The following is a 26,851-nucleotide window of genomic DNA, read 5'->3' as shown; positions in this document are numbered from 1 at the left end:
AATGAATCGCCTTGGTAACAAATCTTTAGCCGTGTCGGCACGATTTGGAACTCAAGCCCCACCCATTTGTTGCAGACCCAGAAAAGTTGAAACCCCCAGCCCTATCTACAGACACTTTATAAAGAAAAAGAAGAAGACAAACACTGAAGCTGAGTCGCGTAGACGCTGTGCTCTGTAGGGTGAGGGAAAGTTAGTGTTATTCTTTCCTACCCAAAGATGAGGCTGTGAAGAGTCAGTGGTTGAAATTTATTTTTGCAAAAATACCTCAGCATTATAGCCCCAGCCTTGTGGTGTGTTCCTGTCATTTTTCTAAAAAGTGCTTCAGCAACCTACATGCTTACAGCGTGGCATTCGTCAGCCGTTTGTTATTGGAAGGATCAGAAAAGTTTCTCTCTCAAACTGAATGCAGTCGACCAATCGCAATAGACTGAGTCATCGGACCAATCAGTGCAGTCGAGCATCATGCTAAAGAGGGGTTTGAGAAGAAATGAATCGCTGAACAAATCATAAGGGAGTCACTGGGCTAAATAGTTAACAATAAATGCATACTATAAGACAATGAAAGTGTTTTTTGCATGCGTATCAGCCTGTTGTTGGAGACCCCAAAACCAAAATAAGACCCTCCTTTGATGCATTACAGGGGCTCTTTAATGTTTTTCATTTTATTTTCACCAAAATACTTTCCAGAGACACATACTGTAGTGTTGATAAGGAAGTGTCTGGTGCAAATGGAGAATAGAGAGTGTGTCCTACAGGTGGTTTGTCAAGCCCACTCACCTGTACGGAGCACACTGAGAATTGCACAATGTTTTCCAGAAACACAGAGTGCTGATGAGGAAGTATCTGGTGCATTTAGAGAGGAGAGTGTGGATGCGTCTGAAATCTTATACTAGCATACAATATAGTTGGCTAAAAACAGTATGCGAGCTGGGTACATATGTGGCCACTCAGCATGTATGTTTCTTCAAGCGTAATGCAGCAATTTGTCCACCAGGTGGTGCAAAGAACAACCGCTTTTCCATTGGTGGGCCAGATCTAGCGAACACCCCCAAATCAAACAAACCACATAGGTGTGCATTTCCGAAAAACAACGTTAGCTAACGAAGGTTGCAAATTCCATCGTTATAATAAATAAGTATGAGGGAAAGAAAAAACACAGCTACTAGTCGGTTTAAGATATTCTATAAAATACCTTATAGGCTGGGGGTCTATTTTTTGCTTAAGATCGCCTGTATGTTTCCTTTTTTAAATTTAAAGATGTTGTATAAAATAATAAAGTTGTTTTAATTTAATAAGTGATATTTCTTTACTGCGCTCTTCATTCAATAACACATAATAATCTTCACACCACATTAAAAAGACACAGCAGCCAGTAACTTTCAGTTGTCAAGAGTTATTGTCTCATTTAAAAGGTGTGTTTGTGCATAAAACGTGCGGGTTTAGATGCATAAATGTGAGAGACCGGGCGAAAGAGCACTCATTCCACAGCTCAGTCAATAAGTCTGTCTGTCTGTCTGTCTGTCTGTCTTTCTTTCTTTCTTTCTTTCACAAAAGTGGACATGTAATTTTTCAAGTTTTATGTCTTTCTGTTGTATTCATATTTGAATACAAATATGTATTCATTTTCTTTAAAAAAATCAAAAAAGAAAGAAAGAATTCTTTCTTTCTGAGATAATGAATACAAAAGAAAGACATAAAACTTGAAAAATGACATGCCCACTTTTGTAGGCTCAACACAATACTTCAGATAAGATGGCCTAAGCTATATTGAAATCATTTTAAGAATTTATAAAATTCGAAAAACTATGTGAAGATTACCCGGATAACCTACTACTTACGGCGAGATTCTGAAGTGTGCATGAAGTACACATAGCAAATTTCAGTTTTTTTTTATTTAATCAACAAATGCAGTCTTAATGGAAGCAAACCTCTTTTCAGAAACACTTCCATTGTGTCCTGAATCCGGTCGAATCCTTGAGAAGGAGAAGACGAATCTTTCTCAAACCTGAGCAGGGGACAGATAGGTAATCTGAATATGCTGTACATATATCTCCTGTTTTTTCAATCTCTCTCAGCCTTGCTTAAACACACATCAGCGGGGTCCAGATTTTGATCAGTAGCAGAAACCCACTCCCTTAAAGGCTGCTTAATCTGAGGGAGTCAGGTGTTTGTACCTTCTGCCAAAGCTTCGGCGAAAAGTAGGGCCATGCAATCTGACAATGCTCCTCTGACACAGTTGCCTAGCAACGTCGAAGCTTGGGGTCTCAAGCTGATGGTTGAGGGCCGACGCTAGGCAGGATTTATCATCTCTGACGACTTTTATTTGATCTAGACAGATTAACGGGCCCTGCGAGGAGCAGAGGACACACAGCCGTATAACCCCCCCCCCCTTCATGAGCACATATTCCAGCATAAACAGCAGGCGCGGATAACAGATGTAGAATATGTCTTTGGCAAGAGAAGACAGGGAAACTAGAATTACCTTTCCTAAGATCTTTCTCCCTTTCTTGCTCTGCAGGCAAAGAGTTTGCTTGGGATCTTACGCAGTCACTGCCAACTATGGCTGATTTTGAGGAGATGAGAGCTCTGGTCTTGGCGTGGTGTGATGAGCTGTTGGGAGACTAATTGCGGAGTGTAATCTGCTCTGATTAGCGGGAGAGAAGCAGGCAGGTGTGAGCGAGCACACACACACACACACACACACAAACACATCGGCTCGGGCAGACGCAGCTGCAGCCTGACCGCGTGCCAGATAAACAAAAGGCCACGATAACACACACAGTCTCCATCGCTATCCTCTGCTAATTAACCACCAACACACCTATCACACTTAACCGCCTGCCATATGTTTACATCCAGATGAGTTTTCATCTCTGCAACCTTCCCAGGAGCGCAATTCACATCCAATTCTAAAGCGGCAGTGACAAACTATTTAGGAGCATGTGCGCACGGGATGCAGGCGGCGCATACATCTTGTTTAGATTTCTGTACTGTTGTCCTGGGCTAGGAAAGGCGCAGGAAAACACATGCTGTGCTTGAGTCAGCAGGATCCGGGGCTGGCGCATTAAGTTATCACGCCTCGCTATCCCTGCCCACAGCTGACACAGGCAATTAGAGCTGAGGTTAATATCACACAGCCACTGACCAAAAAAATGCATATCTTTCTATACCATCGCAGAATTAGTGCTGGGGCAGCATATGCAACGCCTGGGAGAACATTCTGGGAGTCGCTCCTTGATCTAACCTTGAGGAAGAATCGCGTGGTTCTTGGTTGGAAACTAGCAGTTTAGATCTGCTCATGTTGCATTAGGTTCATTTTTTTACATTTGTATGCAGCACTGAGCATTAAAATCCAACAAACCAACAACAAATGTATAGGGAGTTTATGAATGCAACGACCAATCAGAAGCATTAAGATTGGTCACTGTTGAAAATGATCCATTTTTGGTCACAACACACTTCCAGGTTGAATTTTAGACACAAAATTCAGGCTATTTTTTTATAACAATCTGCAGTGAGATATTCATTTCACACCCCAAATAGCAAAATTTCACTGGCCCAGATCTGGCCCACACAATTAGCTTTTGCTTGGCCCACATGCCCCACTGAATTACAGTACATGACTGGACCAAGTCTTGGGGGCCTAAACTGGGCCACATTTTTCCTTGAAATGACCCAATTGGAAAAAATTTTTCTTTATTCATTTATTCATTCATTTTCGGCTTGGTCACTTTATTAATCTGGGGTCGCCACAACGGAATGAACCGCCAACTTATCCAGCATATGTTTTACGCAGCGGATGCCCTTCCAGCTGCAACCCATCACTGAGAAACACCCATACACACTCATTCACACACATACACAACGGACTATGTCTTTGGACTTGTGGGGGAAACCGGGGCACCCAGAGAAAACCCATGCGAACATGCGGAGAACATGCAAGCTCCACACGGCAAGCCCAACTGACCCAGCTGAGGCTCAAACCAGCGACCTTCTTGCTGTGAGGTGAAAATGCTACCCACTGCGCCACCATGCATGTTTCTTTAATCAAAAATAATTAAACATGTTTCAAAAGTAGGTCAAGAGAGGCCAAACTTATGTGGCCCACATATAAATGTTTAACATCTGGGCCAAATATTACATTTGATATCTAGCTTGTGCGCCGACTTAATGACGGTGCTACCTCTGCCAAACCTGGGCCATGTTTGGCCCACATGCTGTATGCCAGTGAAGGACGAATGCCTGCTATGCCAGCTTTATACCAAATCTGGACCAGAATTCTTTGCTACCTGGGACTGTATTATACCTTTAAAAGTTTTCATTATTTATTTGTTTAAGAGAGGCAACTGCTGGCTCACAACAAGAAGGTCGCTGGTTCGAGCCCCGGCTGGGTCAATTGGAGTTTTTGTGTGGGCTTCCTCCACGTGCTCCGCTTTCCCCCAAAGTCCAAAGACATGTGCTGTAGGAGAATTGGGTAAGCTAAATTGTCCATAGTGTATGTATGTCTTGGTCCTTCAGGTTGGGGGTTGAGAATTGGGCCAACAACTCACCTCATAAAAACTAGATGTTACGAAACACCAATATGGTGCAGCTAAATATCAACTTTGATATAAATGAGCCTGGGAGTAAGCATGTATTTCTTTTAAGAAAATCAGTCAGTAACTTGCGTTGACTAAAGTCGTGGACCGCTTCAGTGAACTGGAACACAATTTAGTCACAGTGTTTTAATAACACTTGATATTTTATGTGTAAAAAGCAATAAACTAGCTCGGAGACCATTCTTAATTTGTTAGTTAGACTGATGTGGCATTTTGCCAAACACAAACATGTTTTTATGTATTCTTAATTGACATTAATAATCCTTATCAAGAGCAACAACCAACACTAATTAATTTTGTCATAACATTGCAAGTCTATCCTGTAATGATTTCATTTTCAGTTCATTATTTACTGTATACAGTTTGTTTCCAGTTTGAATAATGCTTTTTTTCGCGTTATAAAAAAAGATGCAATTTTCTTTTGTTTTACTGCATAAAAATCAATAAACTAATTCATAGGTTGTTTTTAAAATAGCTTGTTGTGTTTGTTAGCAAGAACAAGAGGTGCCATTTCACTTAACACGAAAGCATTTTCATGCATTGTTAATTGACATTAATAATCCTAATTACATTAAGAGCAACTACCAACACTAATTATTTGTTACAATATGGCACCCCTACTCTGCAATTCAATTCTTGCATTTTTTTTTTTCATTTTACAATTTAGAGACCATTTTAATGTGATGTCATTGGCCATGAACATTTTCTGCTTGTTATCAAACTAATTCATAACTGTAACAAGAGACATTTAAATCATACCTTCAAGTTAAAACAGCTATCATAACATTATTTATCAATATGTTGACCTTACTGGATTCTTGGAAGCAATGGAAATTAAAAATGTAAAACTGGAAATATGTAAGGACCATCATGTATTTTTTGTTTACATCTCTCAAAATAGTCCATATATGTACAGTAGGCTAAGCCATTACATCAAATGTCCCCCAACTCCCAGGTTGCTAACCGATGCTGGGCCGCACAAGAAAACATTCATTATTTCTGTTTTATTTATTATTTGAGTCTGAAAGATCTTTTATTTTGAAAAACTATCTTATTCTCTTGGTTACATTTCGATCACTTATGCGCCAAAATTTAACCCACAAGCAGCAAAATAAGTAAGAAATTGACGTATTTGGAAAATTTCTTTGCAAAAAGAAAAATGCTCAGTGAATGGCAAAGGAATGGATCTGCAACCCATTTGTCAATAAATCAGGTGAATCCAGCATTTCTTTTTCAAGAAGAAGATCAACTGCTGGAGATCGCAAATGACGGTGGCCTGAATGTTGAGGGACCTTTCAGAAATGCATGTTATTTATTGTCTTATCGCGTTATTTCCAGTGGAGGTGGGTGGCTTGTGCGTGCATATTGGGAGAGATGCACACCCGGTTGAAAACATCTTAAGAATCAGCTTCATATTTTGTATGGAATATAGGCTAAACATTTTGGTAGACTAATTTTATTAGACAAACAGTTGCAGCAATGTTTTACCATCTTGTCATCCTCTGAGAAACCATTTGATCGCCTAGCAATCAACACCCCCACCCCCTAGGCTGCGGTAAAATTGTCAAGCATTGACCGATCTGTGGTGGTAAAAAGGTTAGGGACTACTGATTTACATGATGCTATTGTTGTGTAGATAAACATAAACGTCGTGTCAGATGTAGCTATTTTTCACTCCATCACTACAATGGTTATTGTTGTTGATTAAATTTCTTAATAACATCTACAGTATAGTATTCTGGCTAAAGTCACAGATTAGGTAGGTTAAGACAAAACAACAACAAAAAATACTATTAATACTAATACTAATATGAAAAATAGATGCAAATACTACCATTTAACGAAAAACGTCCAATCCTGTTTTACACCGTTGCCTTAACCTGCTAGAGCAAGTTGAAGGGTATACACCGAAAGGAGACATGATGGCGGCGATGTTTACTACGCTCCGGTTCACTTAATCTCTGTGTCAGATGACAATTTATACATGTCATTCCATTACCACACCATAAACTGTCCCCAAGTGAAACGCAGCCCTGCTAATCAGCTCCCTCACAAACAGAATTAGATTTCCAATTGAATTTGTTTCGGTCTGGAAAAAATATGACGAACCCACAGGACAATGCAGCCCGATGGCTGTGAACGGGCGGTTTTCTTTAGATAATTGAGTTAAAACAAAACATATCGTGAGGGAGCGTTTTCACGTAGAGCTCTGGCCGTGGTTGGTGTTTGCAGAGATGAGAACAAATCTACATTCCAAACAGACAATGACTGGCCAGAGAGCCGTCTCTTTATTTTCCCTTTGGCGTGTGTTGTCGAGGCATCTGAAGACCTGTGGCTCTTTCACTTATCTTCAGCAAACAGTGGCGGAGGCTGACTGTCACAAGCCCAAAGTTTGTTCTTGTTGATAATGTCATGGCAACACAGGGAATGGAAAAAAAAAAGCACTCCAGCCGGGATGGTGGCAAACATGCTAAAAGCGCACTAAAAAGCAAGGCGACTTCAGAGAGACTTTTGTGTTGCTACCAAAATACATGAGAATGAACAGGCAGAGGGATCTGGAAGACAATGATTATTTTAAAGTCAAGTCATCACATCCCTACTCACATTTTTGAATGAAAATTATGTTTTAATAACACAGAGTGGGGGAATTAAGTATTCAACACACCAACATTTTTCTCAGAAAACCTATTTTGAAAGGTGCCGTTGACTTTAATTTTTCACCAGATGTTAGTCACAACCAAAGAAATAAATACATGCAAAAACAATATTATTCGTTTACAAATGAAGTTATGAGTATTAAAATGACTTGACGCAGAGAAAAAGTATCAAACACATAAAGAAAGGGAGGAGTAGAAAGGCAGTGAAAGCCCGGACAGCAGCTGAAATCTCTCAGTAGTTACTTAGCAACCCTCTGCCTTTCGTCATTGTAAATTAATATTAGCTGCTTCAGGTTAACATCTATGATGATAAAAATGAAATCAGGGTGGACATTTCAGCAAGACAGTGATCCAAAACACAGTCAAGGAAACTCTCAAATGCTTTCAGAGAAAGAAAATCAGGCTGTAGAATGGCCCGACCAATCACCTGACTTGAACCCTATAGAAAATATAAAATAAAGCTCAGATTTGATAGACGAAACCCACACAACCATCAAGATTTTTACACACTGTTGAAGTTTGTGAAAAGAAAAAGAAAAGAAAAAAAATCACACCTGTGCAATACATATATAATACATATATTTATACAACAGTTCTGTCTGGTTCTTGAATCTGATTGGCTGATGGCCGTGAGATATTTTGCCAGCCAGTGACAGCACACAAAGGCCTCTTTACCTTTGTGTATTACTCCGCCCACATACAAGCAGAGGATGCTCTAGAGTTTGACAAATATTACTGCTGTTGGACAACATAATGTACTTTTGGGGCTTTTTAGTCGAGAATGTAGTTGTTTAGATTACAACTATGCAGTTTATTTATAAGGATGGTGCCTATTTGAAAATATTTATAATTTCTGAGAGACAGCGCGTCGTTAGTCAAAGATGGTATACGTTGTCTATCCACAAGATGGCGCCAGGATCCCATAATAAGCCCTTGCTTAGAAGATTAAAACTGCATGTTTTCTAACTACATCTGATCAAATCATTAATAAACTGGTAGTAATATTTTTGATTTTCGATATTTCGATCTATCTCTCTTTTGCATAGATTGCAACTATGCAGTTTATTTATAAGGGCAGTGACTATTTTAATACAGTTACTTTCCTATCCCGGTTCTCAGAGACCTCACCCTCGAACAACGTTACCGATTCAAACACTAACTCTAAAGTGACGTTGGTGAATTAATAATGTCTTCTGCTGTTTTGACATCAGCTGCAGATGTGAATGAATGGTGGAAGAAAGTAGTACTTAATGCAAAAGGCTTTTAGACTCTCCGTGTTTGATTTACTTTTTTTATATACACGATTGTGCCGTTGAACTGTTGTATAAACGCAATATCACACTCGTAGCAGTGTGATATTGTGTTTAATTGCAGCAATAATGGTTGTATATTAGCACTGGTTGGATGCTAAGACGCCTCCCGAGAAAAAAACAGCACTCATAAGATATGTGATACTTGTCTCTTGTGAGATATTTCAAATATTGATACTATATATAACAAATATGAGGCAAAAACTAACTATGGGAATTTTTAGCACGATATTCTGCACATTATAACTGCATAGAGGTTTTATGATGCAGCGAGCTGTTCTCCTGAATCATGTTTGGCAATAATATGCAGTGTAAAGTCATAAAGAAGTTGGCAAACAAACAGACAAATTGATAATATGTAAAATACTGTAAGTTACTAAAAAAGGTTTCCTTTGTTGTGCATCTTGTTATTTAAAAAAAGACTAATGAAAATTTACAATCTGTAATTCTCCACTAGCGTTTAATCCAAAGGTAAACCCCAAATTCCAGCTGACAATTTATCTGTATGCAAGATGAAGCACATTTCCTCTAGATGTGCTGGAGACTGAGAGAAAAGCTGTCTAGGGTCATTAGTAGGGTTTCAAAGTCACTCTGCCCTCTGACAGAGAGCGTTTGACAGGTGCTGCCGAGGCAAAGCTTGCCGCAGGAGAGAGAAATGATACCATCCTGATTAGATCGTCCACCTTAGGGAAGGTGCTGATGCAAGGAAAATCTGAAAGAGAGGAAGACAAAGAAGATGGGGGGTGTAGAAAGAAAAACTAAACGTGCAAAATAGAAGAGCTGTCAAATGTGCGTCACACTGTCCCTTCTCTGGTGTGGCCTGGTGCTTTACCCCCAGAGGAGACGTCTCGGTGTCAGTCAATAGACCCCTTTCCCTCTGCAGTTCACAACACTGTCAGACTACACACCAACCCACTAGCCTGTGTTACTACCACACACACAAAAAAAAACTATCGAGAAAAAAAAAAGGCTATGGAATCCATCTCACCGTAATTTGTCAACCAGGTAGTTAAGAAACAATGTGCAAACATACTACAGCAATGGAAAAAAAAAAAAACTAATGGGAACAAGAACTAACTCTGGAACTAAACATCAACTTGACTTTTTTTTATTTGTTTTGTTTTCTGAGGTCCACAAATAACATTATCAAGATTTTATAACATAATAAATTTCATAACATCAAAAATATCATTTTTTTTTAAATTTATGTGCTGTAATCCACCCCTCATTTGAATGCTGATTGAATAGGTATGTGTGAATGTAGACTCAGAAGTAAGCGTCAGTGCAGTGTAATAGGCTAACAGTTTTGCTTATTAACAGTGCTGGTCAGGCAATGCAGTAGAAGTAGGCATAAGCACTTCTGCATAGGCTGAGCTTATCCGTTCTATTACATCATAGTGTAGAACAATCAACTTCCTATCATTTTGGCAAACTGAAATCAATATAAGCTGTTTCTGAGTAAAGACAATATTTTGAGCTGTGAAACTTACAGGATGTTTTTATAGTCCTGTGACATCTTTTTTTGTTAAAAGATCAAGGGATTTTTTTTTTCTCATTTCAAGGCCCCTTTAAGAGACCACTTGAAAATTCAAATTTTATCTGGATTGGCAATATTTACTTGTGTTTGAGTAAAGCATATTTTTAGTTTTACTCTGAAAACTATTCTTTCTAAATAAAATAGATTTTATTTTTGAGAAAAAATTGTTTTTAAAAAATTTAAATTTTGAGAATTTGGCAATGAAGATGCTTTATTTTCAGACATGTTTATGTCCATTTTACAACATGCCAATGATTTAACTTCAGAAGGGCTCACAAGAGAATACACTTGGCAAAAGACATAGAATACACAAGACATGTCACTCATATAGTTTTGAATGGGGAAAAGTGTAACAGTCAATATGGCGAATGAAGCGCCGCCTACTAGCACAGGGGCCAATCATTGATCGCAATAAACCGATGAATCTCTGGAGGAGAAGCTCAGACCAGACGTGTGCTTTTACGACAATTTATTTGGTCAACAAGCGAACTGGAATCTCCGTGACTACTTGCTTCACAGACATAAGAAATATATGCAGATAAAGCTTGAAATCTGTACTTTTAAATGAATTGAAATTTGATTTTGTTTAATTCAAACGATTAGAAACAAAAATTAAGAGTTGTTGAATCATTTTATTGGTGATTCCAAATATGTAATGTAATTGTATTCTTGGGAAACAGTTTTGGAAAATTGATGTTTTAATTCAATTCAGACAGAATGTACGAGCATACTGCCTGAGAGGTGTTTTAAAACTGATCGCCGAGTGAAATGACTTGCCTTAAAGGGTCATTGGTATTGATAACCCTGACTTTCAATTTAAAAAATGGCCAATTTTAATAAACAATTGTCTTTTTTGTGGGAGAACATGCTCTACATTATTAGATTTTTTATTTGAAATTTGTAAGAAATGTTATCAGATACTCTTTCAGAATACAAATTATATTAACCCATCAAAATGTTTAATTTTGTGCTAGACAAAACTGTCAGACTCTATCCCCACCTGCCAGCATACATTACAACCATGTCCAAAAAAAAAAAATAAAAAAAAAATAATAATAATCGGATGTTTAAGAAAATAGATTACTCTTATGGAATCCACCAAAGCAAGATTTACACTTGTTAACCGGGAATGACTCCCAGAGCACTCCAAGCCCTCTGCCAATCAAGAAGTGATCCTCATCCAGCATTTCATTAAACTCAAACAAGCATTACAATGCACTGGCTCGCAGGCAAGGGGAGTAATTCAAGGGGTTAGGCTCATCAGTGCTGCCCTCTTCTCTAAAGTCATTAATGAGGGCTCAGGCCAAGCTCAGGGCTTTCCACGACTCACTAACACTCCTTACAACCCCTCTTCATCTGATGAGCTCGTTCATAAGCCTAAGGAGCCACGATGCCGCTTTAGAAACGGTCCCCTTTTCCAAGCTAAATGAACAGTTATTGAGTGAAAGCAGGTCAAGTGGACTGGGGGCACACTGCTAAGTAAAGCTAAAGAGAAAAGTGTTACAGAAAAGAGGAACGCAGAGAGCGCAAGCGTGAAAAGCAGAGGCAGTGGCTGTTGCTTGTCATCTATGGGACGTGAATGAGGCGATTTGCACTTTAAAAGCAGCAAATGTAGCGCAGCTTTGAGGGAGCCACCAGCAAAAGAATTTGCACTCTCTAAATAAATAAAGTTGACAAAAAAGCCTCAATGTTCAGCGTGATAAAACACTTTCGCTAGAGTAGTAAATCGATGCAGAGTTGGTGCCTGGATGTCAACAATGTTTTGAATGTGTTTTGACACTGAGAGGTGACAGTCATTCACTGAAGACACATTCTGCCTTGGGCTTGTGATTGGGCACAGGATGTGTGTGTGTGTGCGCGTGTGTGTGCGTGACGAATAGAGAGAATGATACAAACCATAGTGCGCTGAAAATGAAGCTGAGAGCCACCCCGCTGCACAAGAGCCCCGTAAAATACAGTTGTTTATATGCTCGACAGCAGGGCTGTGCCCTCCCTGACAGAACAAAAATGAAAGCAATATCAATGAAATATGACACTGATGATAGAGCGGGAGAGGAGATGGAAATGACTTGATTCTCCTGAGTTTCCCGAATGAGATCCGGCCTGCAAGGATGTGTTCAAGCTGAACTCTGAGATGTCTTGCACTTGTCAGGTTTCTCAAACAATCAGGGCATCAGCTCCGCTGGGAGTTTTCTGAAATGAGCAGAAAACTCAGCAGGTTTGTACGAAGCTCACCGCAGAATTGCGGTACTGTTAATAAACCGCCTCTGAAGGCTACAGCTGGATCCGAAAACCACTTACTCCAAGTACATAAAATGCTGCTGTCTGTTCCAATCAACTAAATTAGACTTTTTTCATCTGAAAGCTGACTCCTACATGACCTGTACGCGTATTTGTATTTGAGAATGCAAGTGTCCCTGTGTCCTTGGGCGACTGTCTCTCTCTATAAGCTGGAACAGACCGTGTCCATCGGCTGAGTTCTCAATGCCCTTGATGCCTGCAGAATAGAGGACAATAGGATCAGTTTGAACAACGCTGATCCACTGGGCCCAGAACCACAGCCCGTCTCCGCTATCATCACACACCACACACACACACAAAGATACCAGAGCATTTGGCAAGGAAAACTCCTGCTTTCTTCTCACTGTAAGCTATTACTAAATAAAATGTTAAATGGAAGAAAGCTCAAATCTTTCAGTCTAAGACAAAGCAAAAAAAAACTGAAGATGTAAAATATTAGTTGAACAAACGAAGTCTAAACAACTACATTTTCCTGTGTAAAGACTAGAAAAGTTGACTGATTTTACCTGAAGGGTGTCAGACTCTAGATCGGAGATTTAGTGTGATCAGGTTTCAGTCTATCTATCCATGTTCCCAAGAGTAAGGCAAGCAGAGTGCAGGAGGATAAAGAGAAAAAAAATACAGCAAAAATACCATGACAGAAAAACCACATGAGCTTTTAGCAATGCAGAATACATGGTTTCACCCTCAATATATCCATGTGCGAATCCGCAACATTCACATCACAAGTCATGCAATGTTGAGTTGGAATTTTAGCCACAGTTCAGAACCCAAGATTGGTGTAATCCATGCAGAGTTTAACCATAACTTTGTAAAGGTTAAACATTCCCATGTGTTTTTAAGGCCTGTGACTATGTCAGGATTTCAAGAGAGTTTAAAGAACTGGTGCACAAGAACTAATGCCATTAGTAAATTGAATAAAGAATAATTATACAACTTTTATTTATACAATGAAAACCATGCAGGGTTTATTTATTTCTGATTCTTCAATTTCTATACCTGAATACTTTTCGACTCTCCAGAAAGCATTTTATTGCACTTTTATCTTTGCTCTATTGTATCTGTCTATACTTGTAATTTGTTTATTATATTTTATGTATGACCCACCTCCCAACAGAATCATCCATTTTAGATTACATTCCACTTCTGGTTGTACCAGTACCAAGTTTGCACAATTGAATAAATCTGTCATGTTCTTGGCCTGGCGAAGCAATGGCCGAGTAGGTAGTGCTGTCGCCTCAAAGCAAGATGGTCGCTGGTTGGAGCCTCGGCTCAGTTGGCATTCCTGTGTGGAGTTTGCATGTTCTCCCTGCGTTCGCGTGGGTTTCCTCCGGTTTCCCCCACAGTCCAAAGACATGCGGTACAGGTGAATTGGGTAGGCTAAATTGCCCGTAATGTATGAGTGTGAGTGTGAATGTGTGTGTGGATGTTTCCCAGAGATGGGTTGCGGCTGGATAGGCATCCGCTGCATAAAAACATGCTGGATAAATTGGTGGTTCATTCCGCTGTGGCAACCCCGGATTAATAAAGGGACTAAGCCGACAAGAAAATGAATGAATGAATGTTCTTGGCCTGTGGACTTATTCCAATGTTTTAATGACCAGTAATTAAATTATTTGCTTGGGCATATTAATAGGCATTGTGCATTATAATACCCCCTTCTACTTATTCTTTTCCTGCATTTGGTGCCACTTAAAATTTCATTTTGTGTATTTACACAAAAACAAGTATTTTTAATGGGTAATTAGACAAATGCATAACTATTTTTTAATTTAGAACACAGTATTATACTGTAGGATTACAGTTAATGGTTGGAAACCCTGTTGCCAGTATTTTACCGTTAAATTAAAGAAAAGCCGTAATTTAAAAAAACAATAATGAAACCGTAAGATTATGGGTTACTGCTGGAAACCCTGCTGCCAGTGTTTTACTGTTAAATTAAAGAAAAGCCGTAATTTGAAAAAACGGTAATAAAACTGAAAGATTATGGGTCATTGCTGGAAACCCTGCTGCCAGTATTTTACCGTTAGATTACAAAAAAAGCCGTAATTTGAAAAAAATAAATAAATGGTAATGAAACTGTAGGACTATGATTCACTGCTGCAAACCCTGCTGCCAGGATTTCACTGTGAAATTAAAGAAAAGCCGTAATTTGAAAAACAATAATGAAACTGTAAGATTACAGGTCACTGCTAGAAATCCTGCTGCCAGTATTTTACCATTAAGGTACGAGAATTTTTTTTTTTTTTTAAAGTGGCACTCTTTATTGCACTTTTATCTTTGCTCTATTGTATTTGTTGGTAATTAATACATTTTTTTCAAAGTCATCTGGTCAAACTGTATAAATACAGTTCCAGGACCCCAATTCTGCTTTGTCATATAACAAAATCTGTATTACAAACAGAGTTACACACAACGGTTTAATACTTAGTTTTGAACAAACCACAAGCATTCAATCCAACAACACAGCAAACACATCATTCTGAAAAGCTCTGAACATTACTTTATGCTCCAATGTTTTGAAAGCCACAGTAAACAGCCGCTGCAGTGAGTGAGCATTTGGGGCACAATGCTCTATATCTTGCCTGCAGCACAGGGCCTTTTGACCCAGGTGTGAACCTGAGTGTCAATACTGTTCTAGAGTCTGTTATTATTTGATCGGCAGCGGTCGGCTGGGGATATAATTCCAGTGCATTGGAGAGCCGGTCATGCACTCACACTGGACCTAAGTGGCCAGCCATTTCAGCAGCTGCTACACTTCTCATTTGTCTCTGCTGGAAGCCCAAGTGTTTACATCAAATTTACAGTTATTTTTTCCCCTCTTATGCAACTGGAGAGCCACCAAAATAAGGAGAAGCAGTGCACGGAGGAAACTAAAGCAAGGGAAAATATGGTCTCCAGGATATTGGGAATTAATTTTAGATTAACTTACGAGATTCAAAACATGTCGCTTGCCCGCTTTCAGTCAGAAATCAGCTACATGTTTCCCTGAGGTAGTTCTGCCAAGGGTCTATCAGTCATTAGGTTGTCACCATCATCACATGCATTCCAGACACTTAATCACGAGGATAGAGATAAAATAAAAAGCTTGAAGGTCAGTAAGAGAGAAAGCGATAGAGGGGAGATAGTGTGGAGAGGTAAAAACGTATGGCCTCATTTTGATTGAGGACGTGACGCCTTCAGTCACACGCGACAGAACACCCGATGAGGAGATGCGTTTTGACTGGAGACCTTTATCACAGACTCCACTGGTCTGCTGCGCTACACATCACAAGAAAACAGCCCTGGAGAACTCAGCTGCAAATCGCAAGCCAAAATATTTAATAGGAATATCTGAATCTTCCCATTTCTGTATTCACTTTACGCTCGAGAACACGAGTGACAGTCGAGCGTTGAGCGGAACTCTGACTCTGAATCTCATTCTTCCCATCAGGTGTTTTGTTTTTTTTGCCTGTCTACTCTTCTGATGTTTTGACATATTTCTCTGCCTCGTCGAGCGCTCTTCTCCGATTTGCTGTGCTGTTTAATGTTCATGAGGGGCGGTGCGAAACTCGGTCCGTTGACAAGCCACTGGCTGTTGTTACAAGATCTCAGACAGACAAAGAAGACGAGGTGCACCGCTGAGGAGCCCCACACTCCACTGCTTCAAAATAAAAAGCGCCTTGACCTCCTCGCCAGCCAACTTCACCTCTCAACTGTGACGGACGGACGGCGCCCCGGTCTCATCCCGAGGCCCAGCGTGCTTAAATAATGCTAGCTCTCTGCACGCCCCATGCCAACAGCCACCCACCATACTGAGTAACTTGTGATGCTTAATCTCCAAAAATGCAAAAGAGATGGGGAGCTCGAAGGAGCACTCGCCATGCTGTGAATATAAACGGACACCCCCTTATACCCAAGCCTGGCTAAGTCCGCACGACAAGCAATCCAGAACTCTTAACAGTCACTTTCTGGGCAGGAATTTGTGTGGCATTTGAATTTGAAAGGGCGTATGGTGGGGCGTACAGTTTTGCTTGAGGATATTGGATCTTTCAAGAGGCGAGATCTGGGCTTTGTTCGCATGCCGTGATGACAACGGCGGCGCACACCAACTGAGGAGAAATTGTCAAGGCGACATGTATCGAATTTCACAAAAGTTCAGAGCAAAGCAATTTCCCTCCCCTCTCCGAACCTCCCGCCGAAGACGAAACAAGCGATCCGCGACACATCCTCTTACTTTAAAGAAAACAAGCGGCTGACACATTTCCTGCCAACAGGCCCTTTCCTCAGATAACGCAAGACTCCCGTCAACAGGAAGCCCTTTCACCGGCGGCTCTGCCTCCCTTCGGCACGTCACTCGATGCAACCCCAGCCCCCACAGCCTCCTCTCAAACTGTTGAGGAAAACTTGCTGGAAGAAATCCGACAACTGTTCCAAAGCAACCAGAAGCTGCAGCCTTGAGTCCTTCAAATGCTCTTGGTCTGAGAGGCAGCATTTTTAACAGCCTCGACAATACTCCTGAAATCAATTAACATGCAGCCGGTGGTATCAACATTACACAGAGCCTGCCATTACATCAGATCCCACAAATAGCTCTGGCCAGACATACAGACAGACAGCGTTGCTGCCTGCGCAGACCACAGGAAAGGGTGCACACAAAAGCACCAACATGCCCTCTGGGCACGGGTCAGCGCTTTAGATTTGTTAAAAGCCTCCGGTTCTTTCTGCGCCGCGCTCACCAGAAGTTTACACAAGTGAGTGCACGAGCGGCAGATTTGCGGAAAGTTTGTCAAAAAAAAGCAAAGCAGAACTCACGTTAAGTGCAGAGTGCATTTGAAGAGCGGTGAAAGAAGAAAACCTGAGGCAACCTTCATAAGGCAGGGGCTGTACTGTTTGAGCAGCTGCTAATAGGAGAACTGGCAGAAGAGAGAGAGAGAGCAGACGCTTTCTGCAGGCTGCAGTGATGACATGCAGGCTTTTTTTTCAGTAAGGGGGCTTATCTTTGTCTCTATGGTAACTGTGTCTCTGGGTGGTTATTAGAAACCCTGAACTTCCTGTGCATCTGCAGGATCAGCCAATCGTGTGCCGTGTTTTCATAGGCGGAGATAGCTCGTGCTATAGGCAGTGAAGAGCGGCCACATGAGGGGGCCATGGAAACAGAGGGTCAGGGAAAACTTACAGCGCAGCACGACATGCCAGTTTGCTTAAAACAAAATAAATCTGTCCTTGATTGTGCAGGGGTTATATTTATAGAAACATTTAGACGCTAGGTTGTAAATCCAACATTTTTTTCCAGCAAAACAGCTTCAATGCCACAAGCTTTTTTTTCTTCCAAAAGGGACACTGCTATCAAGGTATTTTCAGAACTTTTTTTTTTTTCAGACAAAAATGGAAACTCTTGTGGAAAACACAAACTCAGCATCTCGGATTCCCAGAAAGAACTTGCTATAGCACTGTGGCAAAGAGACTTGCAGACAGACAACCACAAAAAGCTCAGAGCTCAGCAGAATGGCCAGAGTTACCAGAGTCCAGCTCTAATGACAATAAATCCACAGCAGACTGTGGATGAGCACAACTTAATGCTCATGAATGCAAATGAACTGAGAGAACACAGAGCATGCATCCAACACAGGACTTTCAGCTGTTGTATCCAAGCAAGCGTGCACAGAAAAGACAGCTGAACCGAAGCCTTGCAACTTAAAACTCTCAGATTACAACAAAAAAAGATTTGATTTCCAAGCTCAGCTTTAAAAATCTGGAATGAGCAGCACAGAGGTAAGATTAAGTCTGCTTATCCTAAAGAATAAGAACACAATTAAGCATTTTAGGAAGTACACACAAACACAAACATTGGTTTTGGTGGTTTATGAGGACTCTCCATAGTCATAATACATTTTATACTGTAAAAAGTGTTTATTATGTGGCCTATCCTACCCCTAAACCCCACCCTTAAAGGAAACCTGTGGCATATAAATATGAAATTGAAGCATTTTGAATTATGAGGACACATGTCATGTCCTCATAAACCATCTCAACGTTGTAATACCTAGGTCAAACAAATTTATGTACTTGTAAACCACTAAAACCAGTGCACACACACAAGCAATAGCTCACTGCATAGTTTCCCAGCAGTCTCCTTGGTTTAAGCGGGTGAAACGTCTTGAAGCGATGTGGCTCACTTCTTCTCCCCTGCTCTGACTTGTTTTCCACCCAGCGAGCGTCGATTCAAACTTCACTCTGCTGTATTTGTTGACAAGTCTCGGAGCAAAGTTCCCTGTGCAGAACCCTGGGTGCTGAACTTGAGAACAGCAAATACAAACAATAACAGCCAGGAGAGAGTGCCCTACCCCCTGAGGGACAGATGTTACATTATCGGCACTAAGAAAAACATCAAGCGGTCTACTAGAGGAGCGAGAAGACAAGCTCCCGGTCTAGACCTCTTCCAAAAACACACTTTACAGCTGCAGTGACTTCCATTCCTCTGTGACAGGAGCGTGCCCTCCTTCAGAGTCTGCTGTCACAATATTTCATCCTTGGCGTAAGTAGCACATGTCCCACGCGTAACTAGACTCACCAGCCCGGAGCTCCCAGCGGCGTCTATATATGCCCACGAATGCTCTCGCACACCGGCTGCTGACTCCTGACAAAAAAGCGAAAGCCCTGATACATTACAGCAAGAATGATCAATCACACACACAAACCTTTTTAATCCAGATCGTCCCCTGATTGGCTGCCTCTGCATGAGCTCCAGATTTTTAAATCCGACTGGTTAATCCCTCCATTTCTCTCAGATTCAGTGTTTCAGCAGTGACCACAGTTGGCTCTAACATTCACTGAGCTTTTTTCTCTCCCTCCCTCTTTCTCTCTCTCTCTTTGCACTCTGTTCTGAGACCACTTGCTGTGCTCTGGAACTAAGGGAGCCTGATGAGGAAGGAAGAGCCTCGCTGGGTCCTAGTGTCTCCAGTGTTGACTGAAAGAATGCCATTGTTCGGTGTGTAACCCAGGGCTACACTCTACAGACGGCTGCGGAGTCCTGCGCTGTGCTACATCCACTGTTGGAGTGTGTGTTGTTGGACAGTGATGGAAAGATGATTAACATGCATTACCTGGAGGAAAAATTTTTATATTATTGGTAAATTTGAAACATTTTATATGGTAAATAAAAATATTAATGATAAGAAATCCAAACATTTTTCTTTATTTTTAGTATTTTTTCATATTTTTATTTATTGTGAAATCTGTGTCGTGCTTTTTAGAAATATATAAAAAAATGTCATATGTGGTAATAAATATTTCTTAATCAAACAGAAATTCGATTTCTGTAACAAAAAAGACAGTTTGTCATTATTTTTCAATTGAATAAATCTTGTTTAAAAGATGTTGACCTGACATAAATAAACAAATAAAAAAAATAATTAATAATTCAATAATTTATTTAATTAATTAATTAATTAATTAAGTCATACATATTGTTTGAGTCTTGGCTTAGTCTAACAAACTGAACTTCATAGCTCTTTGCATATTTAAATACTGATGTTATACATTTATACATTTGATATAAAGTTTTCCTTAATATTTTCTACTGTCCTAGCCAACATAGGCTCATTCTGAAATTGTAGCCCTATATACGTTTCTGTAGATCGTGAATTATGTAGCCAGATCTGTGTATGGATGCATTTCGTCTTTAAAATGAACGCTACAGGGTGGTATGATGGCTTTCCTTTTCTCACTTACCAGCTGACCACTTTGACCACGGCTTTCACGCTGTTACTAGTTTGTCCGGTAGCTCGACACGTACCTTGGCAAACTTGAGATGCAAAGTGGAGTTGACAACGACGAGGTTCAAGTCTGGTGAAGACAAAAACAGAAGCCAAAAAATAAAATGAACAAGTAAATAACAGGGTGAGAAAGTGGTAAAATCTGAAAATGTGGTAAAAATCAGGGGACTTTTCTTTTTCTGGATTGCTTTTGAAAACTGTCAGTTGGGTTTAGGGAAGGGGGTGGGTGGGTCAATTAATGTTTTTGAAAACCCTGGTTTGGTTTAGGGAAAGAGGTGGGCGGGTCAATCGATGCTTGTGAAAACAATGGTTGGGTTTAGGGAAGGGGGTGGGCGGGTCAATCGATGCTTGTGAAAACAATGGTTGGGTTTAGGGAAGGGGGTGGGCGGGTCAATCGATGCTTGTGAAAACAATGGTTGGGTTTAGGGAAGGGGGTGGGCGGGTCAATCGATGCTTGTGAAAACAATGGTTGGGTTTAGGGAAGGGGATGGGCGGGTCAATCAATGAGTGTGAAAATAATGGTTGGGATTAGGGAAGGGGGTGGGCGGGTCAATTGATAATTTTGAAAACACTGGTTGGGTTTAGGAAAGGGGTGTACGGGTCATTCGATGATTTTGAAAGCACTGGTTTGGTTTAGGGAATGAGGTGGGTGGGTCAATCAATGCTTTTGAAAACACTATTGGTTGGGTTTAGGGAAGAGGGAGGGTGGGGGTGGTCTGTCGGTTGGTCAGTCAGTTAGTTAGTCAGTCGACAGTGGCCTCTATTGGATTTCCTGGGATGTAATTTGCTCACTCTCAAGAAATGTACATGGGGTACTGTGTACATGAATGTACAGAATGAGCCTCGGTTGATCCTAGCCAATTCATTGATTTATGATCACATTTCTGTTCAATGTTAATTAGAAGATTGGACATCGAGGCCAAATCTGATGGCGTCTGACATGTATTGTGACCAACAGCAAATATATAATAAAGTCCACAAGTCATTTAAGCTATTTGCATTGTTTCTTTTTCAGAGACAGACAGTACAGTTTTTTATTATGCAAAAGAGCAGCTTGGATATTCTATCAAACGTCTCAATATGATTTTAAAAAAAAATGCAAAGACTGATTTGAATCACTACTTTAAAACAAGGTTTCTACAAGGGGTATCTATTTTGCTCTTTTGTTTTAACTCAAATCCAGATAAATGACTCAAGTAGGACTAAAGTGTGTCATAACTAAATCCCTCCATTATGTCAGCAGCATCAAAGCACACAAATCATAAAACAAAAGTCTTTCTCGTTTGATTTCCCAGCTTTAAAACCTCTACTTTTGATTTGTCTTTATCTTTACAAAACAGAATCACAACAGCCACTAAAAGCCTCGTTTAAGCTCTGTCCTTTAAAAACACTTAAATATTTAAACCCTTCAATCCTATGCTAGCACTCTGCAGTGTTTGCTATTGGAAATGTGGCAGCGATGCTAAAACTATTATGTGCACGGACACTACAGCCAAGGCTATAAATATAAGCAACACATGGAGCAGCAGACTGCAAAACAGGGGGAAATTTGGGCTGCTTATATCTGTCAAGAGCTGCACGAATCAGGCCGCCGGCCATATGATCAGCCTGGAGGCTCAGTCCACCTCCTCAGCAGGGGGCTTTGTAACTGTGCTTCTCATTTCTTTGCGAAAAACAGATTGAAAGAAAGGGGGGAATCTTTGCAAAATACCCTGAATTCGTTTGTGAAAATGCCTCGTGAGGACCTTAAAGGGTCTGAACTGAAATTTTGGCTCTTATCTAAATAAAAGTTGACTAATGTGCTCCTAATGTAAACCCAGTGGATTACCATAAACCTTGGGGAACTGCCTTGAACCATGAGATGGGGCCCGGGACACAAATGGAGACGTCATGCACCAGTGCTTTTTCTTGAGGGCGAAACTGCATCTGATGGAGAAAGAAAGTAATGTTGTTCTTGGACAATTTATTCTTCTCTCAAACACTTTGTTGTTACAATAGCAAGTATACAAGTTTGAATATTTTAGTTAACATTTGGCTGTCAGGAGTGATGTTACAACCCAGCGCACTGCACCCATTTGGTCCACTATTTTCAAATTAATAATTAACATATGTAATTGTTTTTTATGATTATGATTTTTTGTAAATTGGTCAAAGATTATATATGAAGCATAACAATACATTATCTACCAAAAATCAGCCAAATTTACAAGAATAATTAAATGATATTACATTAAAAGTAACAGTTAAGCCCTGAGATAATTGCAATTTTAACTATTCATACCCATTTATTTATGCTCATTTTAATTAGGATTTTTTTTAGTCACTTAAAATATTTATTTATTTATTTATTTTTTACCAAAAATCAGGCAAATTTAAAAAAAGAGGGATTAAATATCTTGACTTAAAAAGTAACAGTTGTGCCCCGAAAGGAATTTTTTTTGTCATTTTAACTATTTATAACTTTTATCACCCTTTTTTAAACCACAAAGTTGAACTCATTTTAATTAGGAGGGTTTTTTTAGCCACTTAGAGTTAACAGCTTAAACACGCCTCTCATATAGATAATGAAGTCATGAATTGCTCAGGTGTGAGTATTTTACAGACTTCAATGTTGTAACACATAACTTCGTTTGTAAACTAATTAGATTTTTGGTTGTTAGCAACATCTGCACCTTTAGAAATATGTTACAGTATATAGTTATGTATGCTATATATATATATATATATATATATAAACATACATGCAAATAATTGTAATTTAAATCATTTATACTTTATATTTTTAGCATCTTAAAATATAACAAAAAATGTAGCATGATTACTTATTCATATTGAAGTCAGAATTATTAGCCCCTTTGAATGTTTTTCTCTTTTTTTATATTTTCTAAATGATGTTTAACAGAGCAAGGAAATTTTCACAGTGTGTCTGATAATATTTTTTCTTCTGGATAAAGTATTATTTGTTTTATTTTGGCTACAATAAAAGAAGTTTTTAATTTTTTAAAAACCATTTTAGGGACAAAATTATTAGCCCCTTTAAGCTATATTTTTTCTTTCTTTATGCAATAACTTGCCTAATTACCCTAACCTGCCTAGTCAACCCAATTAACCTAGTTAAGCCTTTAAAAGTCACTTTCAGCTGTATAGAAGTGTCTTGAATAAGATATTATTTATAAGATATTATTTACTGTCATCATGGAAAAGATCAAATAAATCAGTTATTAGAAATGAGTTATTAAAACTATTATGTTTAGAAGTGTGTGTGTGTCTGTGTGTGTGTGTGTGTGTGTGTGCGTGTGTGTGTGTGTGTATGTATGTATATATATATAGCACATTTATTCTACATCAAAAACTAGGACTTGACTGATGTGTTAAACATATTGGCTTTTATATTATGTGAATGAAGCCAGACTTGTGTGCACGAGAGCTTTCCTAAACTGTACATTTTCAGATCAAGCAGTTAATCATGTTCAATAACGTCTCAGTAACAGAAACCAACAGAGCTGCCAAATGCTCTGGCCTCTGAACGTCTGGCAGAAAGATCCAGCATTTGCAGCAGCTGTAGGACGGAATTCTGTTTGTGTTCCCCAGTGCTAATGTTTAAGAGCCACTACACACACAAAAATAGCAGCATACGTCTGTGTAGGCTGCAAAAACGAAACATAAAAAAAGTAAAAGTGAAAGGATAATTATGTTTGTAAAAAAAAAAAGTGTACAAAATGTTTGTAGAACTCTCATAATTTCACAATAGTGACTAAAGAGGGTGTATTATGCCCCTTTTAACAAGATGTCAAATAAGTCTCTGATGCTACAAGAGTGTTTATGTGAAGTTTCAGCTCAAAATGCACAAATAATATTTTAAAACACTTTAAACTTCCCCTTTTAGGCTTTGATTTAAAAGTTATCATGTTTGATGACTGTCGCTTTAAAATTCAAATAAGATTGTGCTCCCAGCCCTCTTTTCAAAAAGGGCAGAGGTACAGTATAAACGTAGGGTTGGGTATTGTTTGTGGTTATTTCGATACCGGTGCTAAATCGATACTTTTAATATCGGTGCCAAGACGGTGCCTAAACCGATACTTTTGACCCAGAAAAATTATGTAACTTTAACAAATTCAACAAGAAATTAAGATTTATATCATTTTTTTAAATTTCCGATTAATTATATTTTATTAACGTCTACCACAACCTTATCTATAAACCCAATCGTCACAATTATGTAAAAACAATAGTTGTGCCAAGTATTATTTGTTATTAAATAAATTACCCCCAATTTTTTATTTTATTTTTACCCCTACCCTAACCCTAAACCCAACCATCAGAGTACTGTAGAAATAATATTAATTGTTATACAGTGTCACACAAATGATGTTATATTGACATGCTTATTCACAGCTGTAGTATCTAGATTTTACCTGCTTCTCACTCAGGGCTGTTTATGCTATCACTAATGGGCGGTACTTTCTAATGACCATCTAACCATAACCATCTAATGACATGTACAAAGGAAGAATGTCAATCAAAGTGTTTCTGCAGACAGTTTTTATAAAGTGTGATAATAAAAAAAAATGAAATATTTTTACCATTAGAAGCTTATAAAAGTGATATTTGCATAATAGGTTTCCTTTACACAGACTGGTAGTACAGGATTGAATAAGCAACGATGTAACACCTGTGATTAGATGTCAACTCAATTCTATATTAATGGGCACTGACACTCATGGCTGATCATTACGTTGCTTGGCAACTATCAAAAGCCAGCAGTTGAGCTAATGAACTATATTACTTAGCAGGAGAACCGTTTATAATCATTAACAAATGCAACTATTTATTGAACATAAGTGTCTGAGATCATATTGATGTTTAGATTTATAGATTGATTTTAGATTGTATAGATTTAGGGAAGCAATAAACCACCTGAGAATGTTCCAAAGACTTTTCCATAATTTTCCTTAATCATGGTTAAAAAAAAAAAAAAAGATCACGAAAATTTTTAAAATGTCTAGACTTTTTGGTTGTGGTTTGCTAATTTCCATTTGAAGAGTTGCAAAAACCTCTAAGTGCCCTTTGATGCTTTCTTCTAAAATCAGCATTTGTCTAAGGCTCCTCTGTGTATAATTTCACTTTTATGCAAAGAATAGGTTATTTTAATTGTCTTTAAGGGTCCCATGAAATAAAAATAAAGATTTTTAGATGTTAGTAGAAGTATTGTTAGTTTTTAGGATATCTTTAAGCTCCAAAAAACTGATAAAAACAAGTAGTTTTTTTTCACATTACCTCATACATCACTTTCTCATCAAATTGTGACCAATCAAATGCTTTCTATTATCTGACATACCCCACCCCTTCAAGACGATACACATTTGATGTGCTTGAGCTCAGCCACTCACACTGGCAAAGCGGTGATAAAGCAAAATGTTATTAGCAGTTTTTTCAGGGAGGGGCTACACTATGTCCCACCCTCTCTTTATGTTTCAGTTTAGATTACATCAAACAAAAAAATGCATACTTCAAAATACTTCATGGGATCTTTAAAGTGAAATAAATGAACAAACAAAGAAGGCTGAGAAAAATGCTCATTTTAGAAAACAAATCAGAAGGCACTTTATTTATACTACCTAAATCAAAGAAAAAATAATTATAAAAAAAATTATAATGAGAGAGAAATTGTTGATGAATGTGTCCACCATATCACAGGCTTTTTTATGAGTTTCATACAGCAGTCATAAAAATAACACAATTAAAGTTCTTCTCAGTTAATTACTCCACCTTCCCCTGTAACATCTCCGAAAGAATTTGGTGAAGAAAAAAAAAATACAAAACCCAGATGAATGTCTTCATCATATAATATTTTGCCCGAGGCACTTAAGTGAATTAATGTAGCATAATTCCTGAGTGAAGTGCTTGCTTAGTGCAATCAAAGGATTAGAAATATGCATTTTTCAAATGATATTTCAGGCAACACTTACTGAGAATGAAATATGAATATGTTTCTGCACTAAGCAGAACCCTGGTAAACAGTCGTGTTGTTGCCTACAGCCATAAAGTGATTTCTGGGGTATTTTTATATTCTACTGCTAAACCTGTCCAATGAATCAAGTTGAAAAAAATCATGCAAAAAACTGAACTTTATTTGTTCGGGAATAAAATTTGTAATGCGCTCTGTGGTGCATATACTGTAAGCTTACTTCTACAAAACCTGGCCATAAGAAAGGCAGATATTTATATTTCTTTCATAAGAAGTCTAAATTGTAATCATTGTACATTGTGACATTATTGTAATGCATATTTCCTACAATTCTTATTTTTAAACATAAACAACAAAGAGTAATAAAGTAAAGTGTAATTACTCAAACAATATTAAATAATCTCATTCTCTTTATAAGGCAAAAATGTTAAATTGAATAAAAAAAAATGTTTTTTTTTTGTACTGTACTACCTCAACACAGTGTTTTACCATACTTTGCTAATAGTTATTGAAAAATGAATTGCAATAATGAGAAACCAATGAGAATAATGTCAATTTAAAAAAAAGTAAAAAAATTAAAAAAAAAAAAAAAAAAAGATTGGTGTAAAATACAGTTGTTGCCTTGTTGGCGCATTGTTGCTTTTTTGGGGAACTACAACAGACTGCGCCATTGACCATCTGAAAGCAGGTCTAAAGTCCAGCGTAGAGCACAATATTAGTTGT

The 26,851-nt window shown here is 38.7% G+C and overlaps 2 protein-coding genes across 23 annotated transcripts in view; one reads left to right on the top strand and one right to left on the bottom strand.

Moving 5' to 3' along the window:
• Nucleotides 1-19,264, bottom strand: part of foxn3 (forkhead box N3) — a 176,752-nt gene extending 157,488 nt beyond the window's left edge. For 9 of the 22 annotated variants that reach the window (XR_015512743.1, XR_015512745.1, XR_015512752.1 and 6 more), the window contains exon 1: nucleotides 19,084-19,264. The gene's annotated coding sequence lies outside the window, so the exon portion shown is untranslated. Of the gene's footprint in view, nucleotides 1-17,197 lie in introns of all 22 variants that reach the window. The other 13 variants (XR_015512760.1, XR_015512754.1, XR_015512755.1 and 10 more) reach the window with 3 other exon arrangements.
• The window catches only part of hmbox1a (homeobox containing 1a), a 664,927-nt gene that overhangs the window by 377,484 nt on the left and 260,592 nt on the right, over nucleotides 1-26,851 (top strand). The window lies entirely within an intron of this gene.

The sequence above is a fragment of the Danio rerio genome, chromosome 17 (assembly GCF_052040795.2).
Source record: "Danio rerio strain M-AB ecotype USA chromosome 17, GRCz13ab, whole genome shotgun sequence".
NCBI lineage: Eukaryota > Metazoa > Chordata > Actinopteri > Cypriniformes > Danionidae > Danio > Danio rerio.
Note: the sequence above shows the minus strand (reverse complement) of the source record. Positions and strands in the feature narration are given on the sequence as shown.